Genomic DNA, 11,229 nt, shown 5'->3' on the forward strand with positions numbered 1-11,229 from the left:
AGCCCCACAGACAACTGCAAGTTTAGGACTTGCTTGAACTCAGGTCTGTCTGGCTCTTTGTTGTCTTCCCCACTGGGGCTTCTGGGGGTGAGCTGACAGCTGCCAGATGTTGCAGGTTCCGTATGTTCAGCTCTCCCTTATTAAGTATCCTCCACCCAAACTGTGGAGCATATAAAAAATGAACAACTACAGGCTCCTGCTTCATGAACCAACCTTTGAAAAGAGCCTCCATTCTGCACCCAAGTCATTTCCACACTGGAGAAACAGTCAGCATAGTAGCATCTGCTATCAGATCACCCCTCTGCCACCTCTCTAATGACCCCTGCAACTTGTTCCTTGGGCCTACAGCTGGAAACTTCTGGGACTGATTGCTGTGTTCTGAAGTTTCTCCCTGGGCTCTGTTCCTCAGCCTCAGTGGACTGGCTGCTCTGCCACCCACTGAACCCTAGTTCTAATGCTGAGACCCCACAGCCATCTAAAGACGGAGCTTGGAAATGTGGAGGCTTGGCCTCTGCAAATCTTGGGAGGGTTCATCTGGCTAGAACCTCATGTCCTAGACCTCTGGTGTCTTGAAGACAAGACCCTGGGGCAGTTCTGAAGGACTTTCTGCGGCTAGAAATGATGGTAAAGGACAAAGGTGTACCTGGCTAGTCTTCTGGCACTCCCTTCACTTGAATACTGGGAATGCACATGCACACACACACCCTGTTTCATACCGTTGGGTCTTTGCTTCCTGAAATACCCTTCCCACTTTTCTTTGCACATTAAGGTGTTACTTAATCATGGAGATACAGTTCGGGGGTGCCTTGGGTTGAAGGTCCCCCCAAAACTTAATTCCCACTGTAACTGTTGAGGGTGGGAAATCCTATAATGGTAATTGAAAGGTGGGGCCTTGAAGAGGAGATTAGATTGTAGGACTGTGCAGTAGTGAATGGATTAATAATGGTGGTCAGAGGTGTGGTTCTGAGGGCTTTAAAAAGAGAGCATGTGAGAGGTTCGTCTCTGCCCCACCATTTTCTGCCACATGAGACCCTTTGGTCACTGTTGCCATCACCAAGACCCTCACCAGATACATTCCCTGGGCTTTGGACTTCCCAGCCTCCAAAACTGTAAGTAATAAATTTCGTTTTCTTATAAAGTACCCAGTTCCAGGTATTTTGTTACAAGAAAGAGAAACAGACTAATACAGGGGGCCACTTCCTCAACTGCAAGCTGGGCTAATCCTTTCACAGCCACCAGTGTTTAGTGCCATCCTACCCTATTACGTGGAAATGATCTGGTAATGCATCTCCCCCATCGGGCCAAGAGTCTTCAAGGATGGGGCCCATATTTGGCTCCCCCATGGCTGCTCAGAGTCTCACCGCTGTGTGGCAGACCACAGGTGCTCAGTGCGGTTATGTAGCTCTGTCCAGCAGCAGTTGGGTTCTCAGCCTCCAGGTGGTCTCTTCCTTGTGTCAGGGCCAGTTTCCCATTGTGCAGACTCATTACATAAGTGCCAGAGCTTGTAAGTTTGCTGCTTATCCGAGGTTCATCTGGAAGAGGCTGTAATTGAAACAGCTTCCAGGATGGAAAAATCACTTGTGAATTTAATTTCCAAGCTTGCAGCCTGGATCGTTCAAGCTGATTACAGGAAATGGCTGGAGCACTGATGCTCCCCGTGTTGCATCCAGATGAGTGTGTTTACTATGCTGAGAAATGTTAATTCTGTCTGGCCCAGAAATGTCTGGCATTCACTTTGGAGGAAAGTAGAAAAGTAGGCTAGGACATCCAGCTAGGCTCAATTATATTTCTCTTAAAGGATGTCTTTTTCAAAACAAGATGAGGAGGGGTGGGTCTGCCAATTCTAACCCAGGGCTGTTGGGGGCCTTTGCCTGACAGGAGATCATGGGCAACTGTCATGGATTTTTAAAGTTCAGAAGAATTTTGAGTAGTCAGTCTTTAGTACCATCACAAGACTGGCTAAATGACCACAAGGCCTGAACACTGACAGAAATACATGCCAGGGGGAAGGAGCAGAGGTCTGAATGTGTTCCCCTCCAAAGGCCATTTGGAGGCGTGCACATGAAGTCAAATGGCAAGGAGAGTAGCTTGCACATCACTGAGCCCTGGCTTCTTGCTGAGCATTATGCTAGAAACCTCACACTCCTTACGTCATTTAATCCAATAACTCTTTGAGGTAGACACCTCTATTTCTAACCCCATTTACAGCTAAAGAAACCAAACCAAGATTCAAGAGTGACTTGTCCAAAGTAGCAGGGCTCCCACATGCTTTGAAGCACTTTTACAACCTAACAATTTTTTTTAAATCCCATGTGCTGGCCACGCCACCAGCCCAGTCGACAGGGTGTTCACTCCTGTCCTGGGTAGCTCCTCCAGCAGGTGCTCACCAGGCAGCAGGGCAGTGGGGCCTTTCTGTCCCCAATAAACATTTCTTCCATGTAGGGCTCGGCCCCACCTGATAACAAAGACAACAGACTCATTAACTAAATGGGTAACCAGCTACCTGCCTGCCTGTCTGAGACTGTCTTCAGTTATAGGTACAGTGAGTGATAAGAGAAGAGTTTTTTGAAGCCATGACCCTGCCGTGGACATATCTCTGGGCCTCCCACAGCACCTTTCCATGGATGCTAGGAGACACAAGAGAGGGAAGAGTCTGTCAGTCGCCAGTGTCGCCCCATGATGCCAGTGCCAGAAGAGAGAGCTGAACACCCCCCGGCCCCTGAACTCAGCCTTGAGAACCTACCCACAGCCCCTGCTTTGAAGCAGGCTCTGTTTGCAGTGCAGTGTAATCAGTTAATTGTGTGAAGGTAGGCTAAAGGCAAAATGCCACCACACTGAGACCAAAAAACGACGTAGGCATTTCTATGCAGTAAAGCAAAGCATTTTATCAAAACAGTAATTACTTACAGAATGATGGCTCAGGTGGGCAACAACCCAGTAGCGTAAGCAAAGTTTCTCCACGCCACCTCCTGGTTGAGCCCAAGTTTATACAGACAGTTCACGCAAAGCAGTGTAAAAAGCCAAGTGGCAATTACTAAGAAACAAGCTAACATCACTATTTATAACAATGATTATTTTTTTTTGGTGTTCTTGTGATGCAAGTAGCCATATCAGTACTTAACCACTAGGTCCCTTCTTTAGAGTCAGCAAGCTCTTTTTACCTATGGTTCTTTTATTTTACTTTTCACTTTTATTTATTTAGTTTTAATTTTTATTGAATCATAATTGATTATACTTTTGGGGGGTTCAACATTGACATATGTTGATCAAATCAATATTACTTGTATGTATATTGTCACGAATCATACTTATTTTTTATGTCCCTTGTCCAATCTCCCCTCATCCTCATCTCCCTCCCCCTCCCACATCTGATAACCCTAGATTTCTTCTCTCCTTCTGAAAAAATAACAATTACTCTGTTGATTTGTTGCCTAGATGATCTGTCCAATGCTGAGTGGTGTGTTCAGGTCCCCCAATATTATCGTAGAGCAGATGCTCCTTCTGTCTCTCTGAAATGGGGGCTTTGTGGAGAGAGACATCCTCTTCTTTTCTTTGGTCTCTGCTGGTGACCCTCCTTCTGTCAATGCACTCCAGTGGCTAGTGGACCATCTACATGGTGGTTGTGGCATCTAGCTGCTTTCATGGCAGCCACGGTTATTGTGGTGGCTGTCGTGGGCCACCCACATGGAGTTGATGTTTTTGGCATGCTCCTTACCTAGTTGCTGGTGGCTCCCAGCTCCATACCTCAGGACCCCAGCAGGCCCCACGGTGTTGGTGGTGTGCCTGGTTGTGGGGGGGGGGGGGTCTGGTCCCTGGCTCCATGCCTCAGGGCCCTGGATGGGCCCTGTGGCACTGGCAGTGTGCCTGGTTGTAGGCAGAGGGTCCAATTCTTGGCTCCATATCTCAGGACCCTGGGCAGGCCCCAATGGGTACTCTGTTTTTCCTGTCAGTTCTGTGTTGGATTATTTGCTATTCCCCCTACTTAAATTCTGTGCTGGAACTAATTTGTTGTCCTTGCTTACTTCTAAAATGGGGGATCTTTCTATGGGGACCAGTACTTGAGCTGTGTGGTTAAGCTGAATTGCTGCTTTGCTGCTGATTCTCTGGGGAAGGCTTTTTTGTGCATCTCAGGTGTTAATGGTTGACTTTATAGGTACTTCCAGGTTTAGTGAAATCCACTGCACCTGGGTTGTGTAGAAACACTGGTCTGGGCCTGAGTCTTCATCACACTGCACCCCCTGCAATTGTATATTCCTGACTAGTCTCCTCTGAGTGGTCCTACACTGATTGGGCGGCAGATCAGCTGTTGTTGCTGTGCCCCAGTGCTCCCCTGGTGGGCCCATCTACCCACCGCCCATTCTGCAAACACTTCCCATGGGATGGGCTGTGTTCCGGTCCCTTGCGATGACTTACCAGCCTCTGAGTGGCTCCTTTTTTTCAATTGTTGTGGCTCCTTGCTCCTATGTGTGTCCAGGGGAACCCTATTAGTGGTATTGCTGGCCTGGGGGCCCCCAAGACCCTCTTCTCCCCTGCCACTTCCAAGCTACTTCATCTGAAGGGCACAGCTGCGGCTTTTTCCAGCTCCTGATCAGTGCACTCAGTAGCTCCAGTCTTAAAGCAGCCAGATTCAAAATGGTTGGAGTGGTTTTTTCTTTCTCTCATCATGACTTCTCTGACCTTCGTGCATTCTGTAGGTCCCTCCTCCTCTTCCCCTGAGCTCTAGTGGCCCCTGCTTGGCTGTCATTACTTTTTAATAGTTATAAATTCGTTGATTTGTGGGAGAGAGTGTCCCTGGGGACCCTCTAGTCTGCCATCTTGACTGGAGCCTCTCTTTTTACCTTTTGTTCTAACTACCTTATCCCTAGTTACTGAATAACTTCTGTGGGCAGGGCTCATACCAAGGAGATAGCAAGTGGTAAGGGCTTTCAAGATGGAGTAAGTTATGTTCACAGTCTCACACCCTACCTCCAGTTATCTTGATGGCCCTGACAGTTTCACTCTTCATTCTTTCACAAAGACCCAAGAGCCAGATACCAGGAGGTGATTGCTTTGCTAAACAGCAGCAGCAGTAAAGACAGCAACATGAAAATAGGGTTCCTATCCAGCAAAGAAGGATGCTTAGTACCACAGTCCTCCATTTTCCTGGGAGGCAGGTGAGCCACTGAGTAAAAAGCATCTGCAAAAGACATATGATCTACTTGGTCAATGGCCTTTTCCGTATGGGACAACAGATCAGTAATGTTTGACTCATAAGAAGGTCTGTAGGTACAACATTCTTGTCCAATTAAAGTGCATGTTCTTCTGTGAGCTGCAGTTAATATATCTAATGCCATTCTATTGTTTAACACCACTTTTTTCATCTGGGCTCTTTCCTGGTTTACTAAGAAAAGTCTCTGGTGGGAGTCATACAGGGCAGAGGCAGGAAATATGGCCAGTTCTTGGACTTTTAATTTTATGACAATGTCCAATAACTGGAGAGAGAAAATGGCTACTGGCTGTTCCCACGAGGCAAGGCTTCAGTGCCATCTGGACTTGAATGCTGGGAGAGTATGAGGAACTCCATGCAGGTGTCCTATATCCTTCCCGATAGAGACCCAAAGCCTAAAGTGCATCAGTCTGTCCATATGGTAGGTATGGTCAGAGGTTTGTCCCACATATCCAGGTATCGTTTTTTGGGTGCCAAAAAGGCACCTGTTCTAACTGCTTTGTTTTCCCTTCTGGTCCATTCGGTGTCCAATACCTGTATATGATATTGCAGGTGCAGGGTGGTAACCACCCCATATGTCTGTGTGTGTGTTGAGTCTGATTTGTCCTTTCAATGCCAAATGGGACTACCAAGCCTACTATCTCCTGTTCTGCACTGTCAGCCCAGACCATCCCAAATGTGAGAGGCAGTGGATAATATCTCGGAGTCATGGGTGTGGTGCCTCACTGATGAGAATACCTACTGCACAGTGTCATTACAATCAAATAGTAGACTGGGCCTCCAGGTTGTATTGAGAGGGCCCAGTGGGACTTTGCTGTCTATAGTTATCATCCCCACCCAGAGTTCCCATTCTGTTTTGTGCAAGGGCAATACCTCCCACGTCTCCCTTTGGTGCTGGGTATTGGTTGCAATCTGCACACCTGATGCTTGGAGTGGTTGTGCACTCCAGCAAAGGTGGTGGCCCAGGACAGGAAGGCATTTCCCGATGTTGTAGGCGGGAACCTGAAAATGAGGAAGCTAAGGGAGATAAGACAAATGTTTTAAAGGCACTAGATAAGGCAAGTCTCCTTTTAACATGAACACAGTGGCTGTTTGATCACCATTAGCTAAAACTACCCCAGGTTTAGGTATTTTTCTGGATGGATAATACCATATATTCTGACCTGTGACATTACTGGAGGGTATTAACATGTCATATCTAAGGGCCTCCAGAATCATGCATAGTAGTAAGCCAACTTCTGTCTCCTGTTTTAGGGCCTCAGGAGAAGTTATAGTAAAGTAGGTCCCCGCCTAGCCAGAAAGGGGGGCTGAGTGTGATGCCAGAGTTAGGACCAGCCAAGCCACCTGTGCGGGGGACATCATTTTAGTTTCCAATCTATTAAAGTATTACCAGGTGGGAGGTCCTGTGGCTAATGCAGAATAGGTCTCTCACCCCGCCACATAGGCTGTAGTCCTCCATCTTGTATCTGTACCTTCAGAGCTCTGGTTACTGGTGTATGTTCTGCAAGCCATTCATATGCAGACATGTGACCCACAGTGGGGGCAGCATTTATTATTTATTAGTTTGAGATGGCTTCAGTCGGCTGGGGGGACAATCCCTTCAAGGTCCCCTCTGGTGACAAAGGTTTTAGTGTTGTTTTGATCATGCCGTTCACCTGTTCAATGAGGCCAAGGGCAGTAGGGCTGTAAGTCAGATGAAAAATCCATAATACATTGTGGACCTTGGCCCTCTTTTGTACTTCATGTCCGGTAAAATGAGTCCCTTGATCATTGTCTATTTGGGCTGTGGTCTCATATTTATTTCCTAAGTTGGTGAGTCCCTTTATTGTAGCAGCTTGATTTGCCCTTTTACAGGCAAATGCCTGAACAAGTCCAGTGGCAGTGTCTGCACAAGTCAGAATGTCCTTGTGTCCCTCTTATACCAGCAGAGGGCCAATGTAGTCTATCTGCCGTTGAGTAACAGGATGGGTGGAATGACCAATATGTGTCTTAGTGGGCATCGTCTCAAGTGACACTGTGGACAGTCCTTGCCAGCAGCCTGAAGATTTGAATATTTTGTGGGCAGATGCAGTTTCTTAACTATCTCCCATGTTGTTTTTGGACACTGATGGCCAGACTGATGGTGAACCCAGTCAGCCAGGTGGGAGGTTGTCAGCAAGTCTGCTAGCAAAATAGCGTGGGCTCTCGTTAAGGCATCTGCCTCATGGTTGCCCAGCAAGGTGAGAAGTGAACTGACACATGCCATATGGATGTTCAGGCTGTTGACTGGGTGCAGATTTCCCATGTGTCTTTCCATAGTGCAGCACCCCACAGCAGCTTACCAAGTATTGTCCGGTTTTCTTGGTGCCACTGTGGCACCAAGTTATCAATACTTTCCAAACAGCCCAACTGTCAGTGGCTATATTAAGTGACATCAGTTTGTGGGTCAATATGACCCATAGTGCTGGAGCTCAGCACATGCACTACTCTGTTTAGTTTCTTCCTCAGACCAAATAATGTCAAAGTCCAAACGGACGGCAGAGGAACGCCAGGGGGTGGATTCCCCTGGTGCTACCATCAATGTTCCAGGTGTCAGAGGGAGGAGTGGCCGTGTCATCTTGTACTTGTGGAAGGGACGGAGCAATGTCCGGTACTGTTGGAATATGGTCTGGATCCACATTTGTAAACAGGGTGCTTACCTGGGCATAGCACTCTCTGGTTTCACAAACATGTCTTTGATCTGTCCGCCCACTGGCAAGGAGGTGCGCATACTTCTACCGCCAAGCTGGTTGTCAGGACTTCAGTCTGCTTTGATGCTAGATAGACAGCTAACAGCTGCTTTTCAATGGGACTGTACCTGGTTTCTGCGCCTTTCCAAAGTTGTGAGCAGAATCCTAATGGATGCATTTCCCATTCTGCCTCTGCCACAGGCCCCAACCAAATTCCTCTGGATAATCACTAACATTCAACTCACATCCCACGACCAGCATCAACATTTCTAAGGCTCGTGCTCGTTTGACAAGCAATTTAGCTTTATCAAATGCCTCTTACTGGGGAGTACTCCAATCCCATCTAGTTCCCTTTTCTAGAATGGCATATATGGATCTCGAAATTTGTACTAAATGAGGAATAAATGGCCACCAATAGCCCAACAATCCTACAAAGGTGTGCAAATCTTTCACAGTTTGGGGTATAGGAAAGGCCTCTGCTTTATCAACCACAGACTCTGGCATGACTTTTTGTCTTATCCGAACTGATAACTCCCAGGAATTTTACTGACTGCCCAGGCCCTTGCATTTTATCAGCATTTATTTCTCATCTCCGGGTCTTCAATTGTGCTTATAAGGATACCACTGCGTGGGAGAGAGAAGGCAAATCATCACTGGTTAACATGACATCATCAATATAATGACACATTTTTAGGGACACATCTGTCTTCCATTTTTCCTTTTTTTTAATTATTTTTATTTTTATTTATTCATTTTTATTTTATCAATATACAATATAGTTGATTTTTGTGTCCCTTTACCAATTCCTCCTTTTCCTTCCTCCCTCTCCCCCCTCTCCCCCATCAACATCATATCTGTTCACTTGTCTTAACAAGTTCAAGGATTGTTGTGATTGTTGTGTCTTCTTTTCACACCCTGACAGATGGTGGGGCTATGTGTGCATCCTTGTGGTAACACCAGGAAAGTCCATTGCTGCCCATTCCACATAAAGGCAAACTTACCCTGTAATGCTTTGTCTAAAGGAATACTAAAGAAAGCATTAGCCAAATTCAGTGCACAGTGATATGCCTTGAGAGATGAGGAAATCTGTTCCAAGAAGGAAGATATGTTAGGCACAGCAGCATTATGGGTGGAGTGATCTTGTATAATTCCGTGTAGTTCACAGTCATACACCAGGTGCCATTAGGTTTCCTTACTGGTCTTTCCAGCTATTATAGGGGCTCTGGGCTGATCTTATCACCCAAGCTATTTCTAGTTCTTTAATTGTAGTCGTGGTGTCATTGTGCCCTCCTGACAACTTGTATTGTTTTAGAATAACAACCTGGCAAGGTGTGGGCAGCTGCATAGGGCCCCGTTTTGTATGTCCTACCAAAACAGGCTTGATTGCTCGAATGTGAGTCTAAACTTACCTGAAGTAGTTGTAAAGTCAAAATCTTGTAACACATTCACCCCAGTGTATATTCAGGGATGGGAAAGATAAGTACAAGGAAAAGATAAGGGAGTAACATCTGATTTGCAAATACAAGCTGATTTGTTTTACTTTAATTGTTTGACCTCCATATCCATCTAAATTTAGATGGGTTGCCATATATAAGAGTATATTCTGGGCTGGCCAGTTATCTCATTTGGTTAGAGCATGGTGTCATAATACCAAGGTCAAGGGTTCAGATCCTTGTACCAGCCACACACACACACACAAAGTGTACATTCTACTCCAGTGTCTACTAGAGCCACAACAGTTTGTTTTTTGGTGTGTATATAGTCACTGCCATATGGGGCCTCCAGTTACCCCCTATTGCATGCACCAGAGGGCAACACTAGCACACCTCCTAGTCTCGAGGAGTCAGGGGAATCCACCCCTGGAAGTCATCTGGTGGTGGAAGTGCACTGGGCTGTGTCTCTATATTTTCCACTTTGCTCTTTAGTGAGGTGAATTATTTATCCTTGGGGAGAGCTCTTCGTAGACTCAACAAAACAAAATTGGGTTTCTTATCAATATCTTCTTTAGGAGTGCTGGCCAATACCTGATCTTGCCATAGCTATTTATGGTACACCCTAGTTGGGTCTTTTTTATTTACATCTCCTTCTTTGGTATTCTTTTTTCCTTCGTCTACTTTCCTATTCCTTTTATGGTGAAACCTGTCCATTTCACCCAGGTCTGCCATCGTGAGCGCTACAGTCTGTAAAGGTTGATTTACCATCCGTGTTTGTACAGAGACCAAAGTCCTGTGCCAAGAACCAGGGACAGACTGGACAATACAGTCCTTCATACCAGGTGTGAACAGTTCTGCAACTGGTCGTCTAAAATTTTATCGTAGAGGGCATGTTTTATCCCTAAACTCTCTCACAACTTCTTGTAGTTCTTCCAACTGTAGGGTTGGACACCTTCTTCATTTGGTCAAGCCATGTAAATGCCAGCCCCTATGCAGTCTGTCAGCTTCGCTATGCTGCCTCAGTTTCCCCCCATCCCAGCATCATACAGCCTGTGCCGGAGTGCAGGCTGAGCAGTCACAGATGCCATCTGAGACATTTCCAGCCCATTTAGCATAACACCTTGTCCTTTAGTGTCCTACAAATGATGCACCCAAGCAGCTACCCCCTCTCTGTTCTATTAAAACCTGCTGGTAAGCACCACCAATTCAGCAGAGGAATATTCCCTTACTGTTATTTTTTGACTAGCAGGGATTTCTTCCCTATTGTCTCCTGGCTCCCTAGCAGTCTGGGGCTTTGTTTGGATTAGGAGACGCACCTGTAGTGGATTCGCCATATGTTCAATGCTAATGTCCTTGTCCTCCAACAAGTCATTATCCCACGTGTCCCAGTGTTTGGGATCCCAGTCCTCTTGGGAGATTACCGTTCTTACTTTTCCATGAGACAGCTGTTCGGCCCTGTATTTTTTTTTTTGTTTTTTTTTTTTTTGTCGTTTTTTTTTCGTGACCGGCACTCAGCCAGTGAGCGCACTGGTCATTTCTATATAGGATCCGAACCCGCGGCGGGAGCGTCGCAGCGCTCCCAGCGCAGCACCCCACGGGCTCGGCCCTCGGCCCTGTATTTTGGCCACCTTAGAAGCCATCACCTCAAGGTGTTCTTCTTGCTATTGCATCTTTTTTGACAATGTCAGCGTTAGCTGAGTAGGCAGCCCCAACATCCCGCTCCACTAAAGCCTCCCTTACCTTCTCCAGCTCTGGCCAGGTTTGTAGTTCCTTGTCTGTGCTGATCTCAAGTGCACAAAGAAGGGGCCAAGCCACTGTCCCTATAGCCTGTTTACTTTCTCTTTTCCATCTTTTATTTCCAACCGCTTTGGTGAGAATTTCC

The sequence above is a fragment of the Cynocephalus volans genome, chromosome 7, assembly GCF_027409185.1.
Source record: "Cynocephalus volans isolate mCynVol1 chromosome 7, mCynVol1.pri, whole genome shotgun sequence".
NCBI lineage: Eukaryota > Metazoa > Chordata > Mammalia > Dermoptera > Cynocephalidae > Cynocephalus > Cynocephalus volans.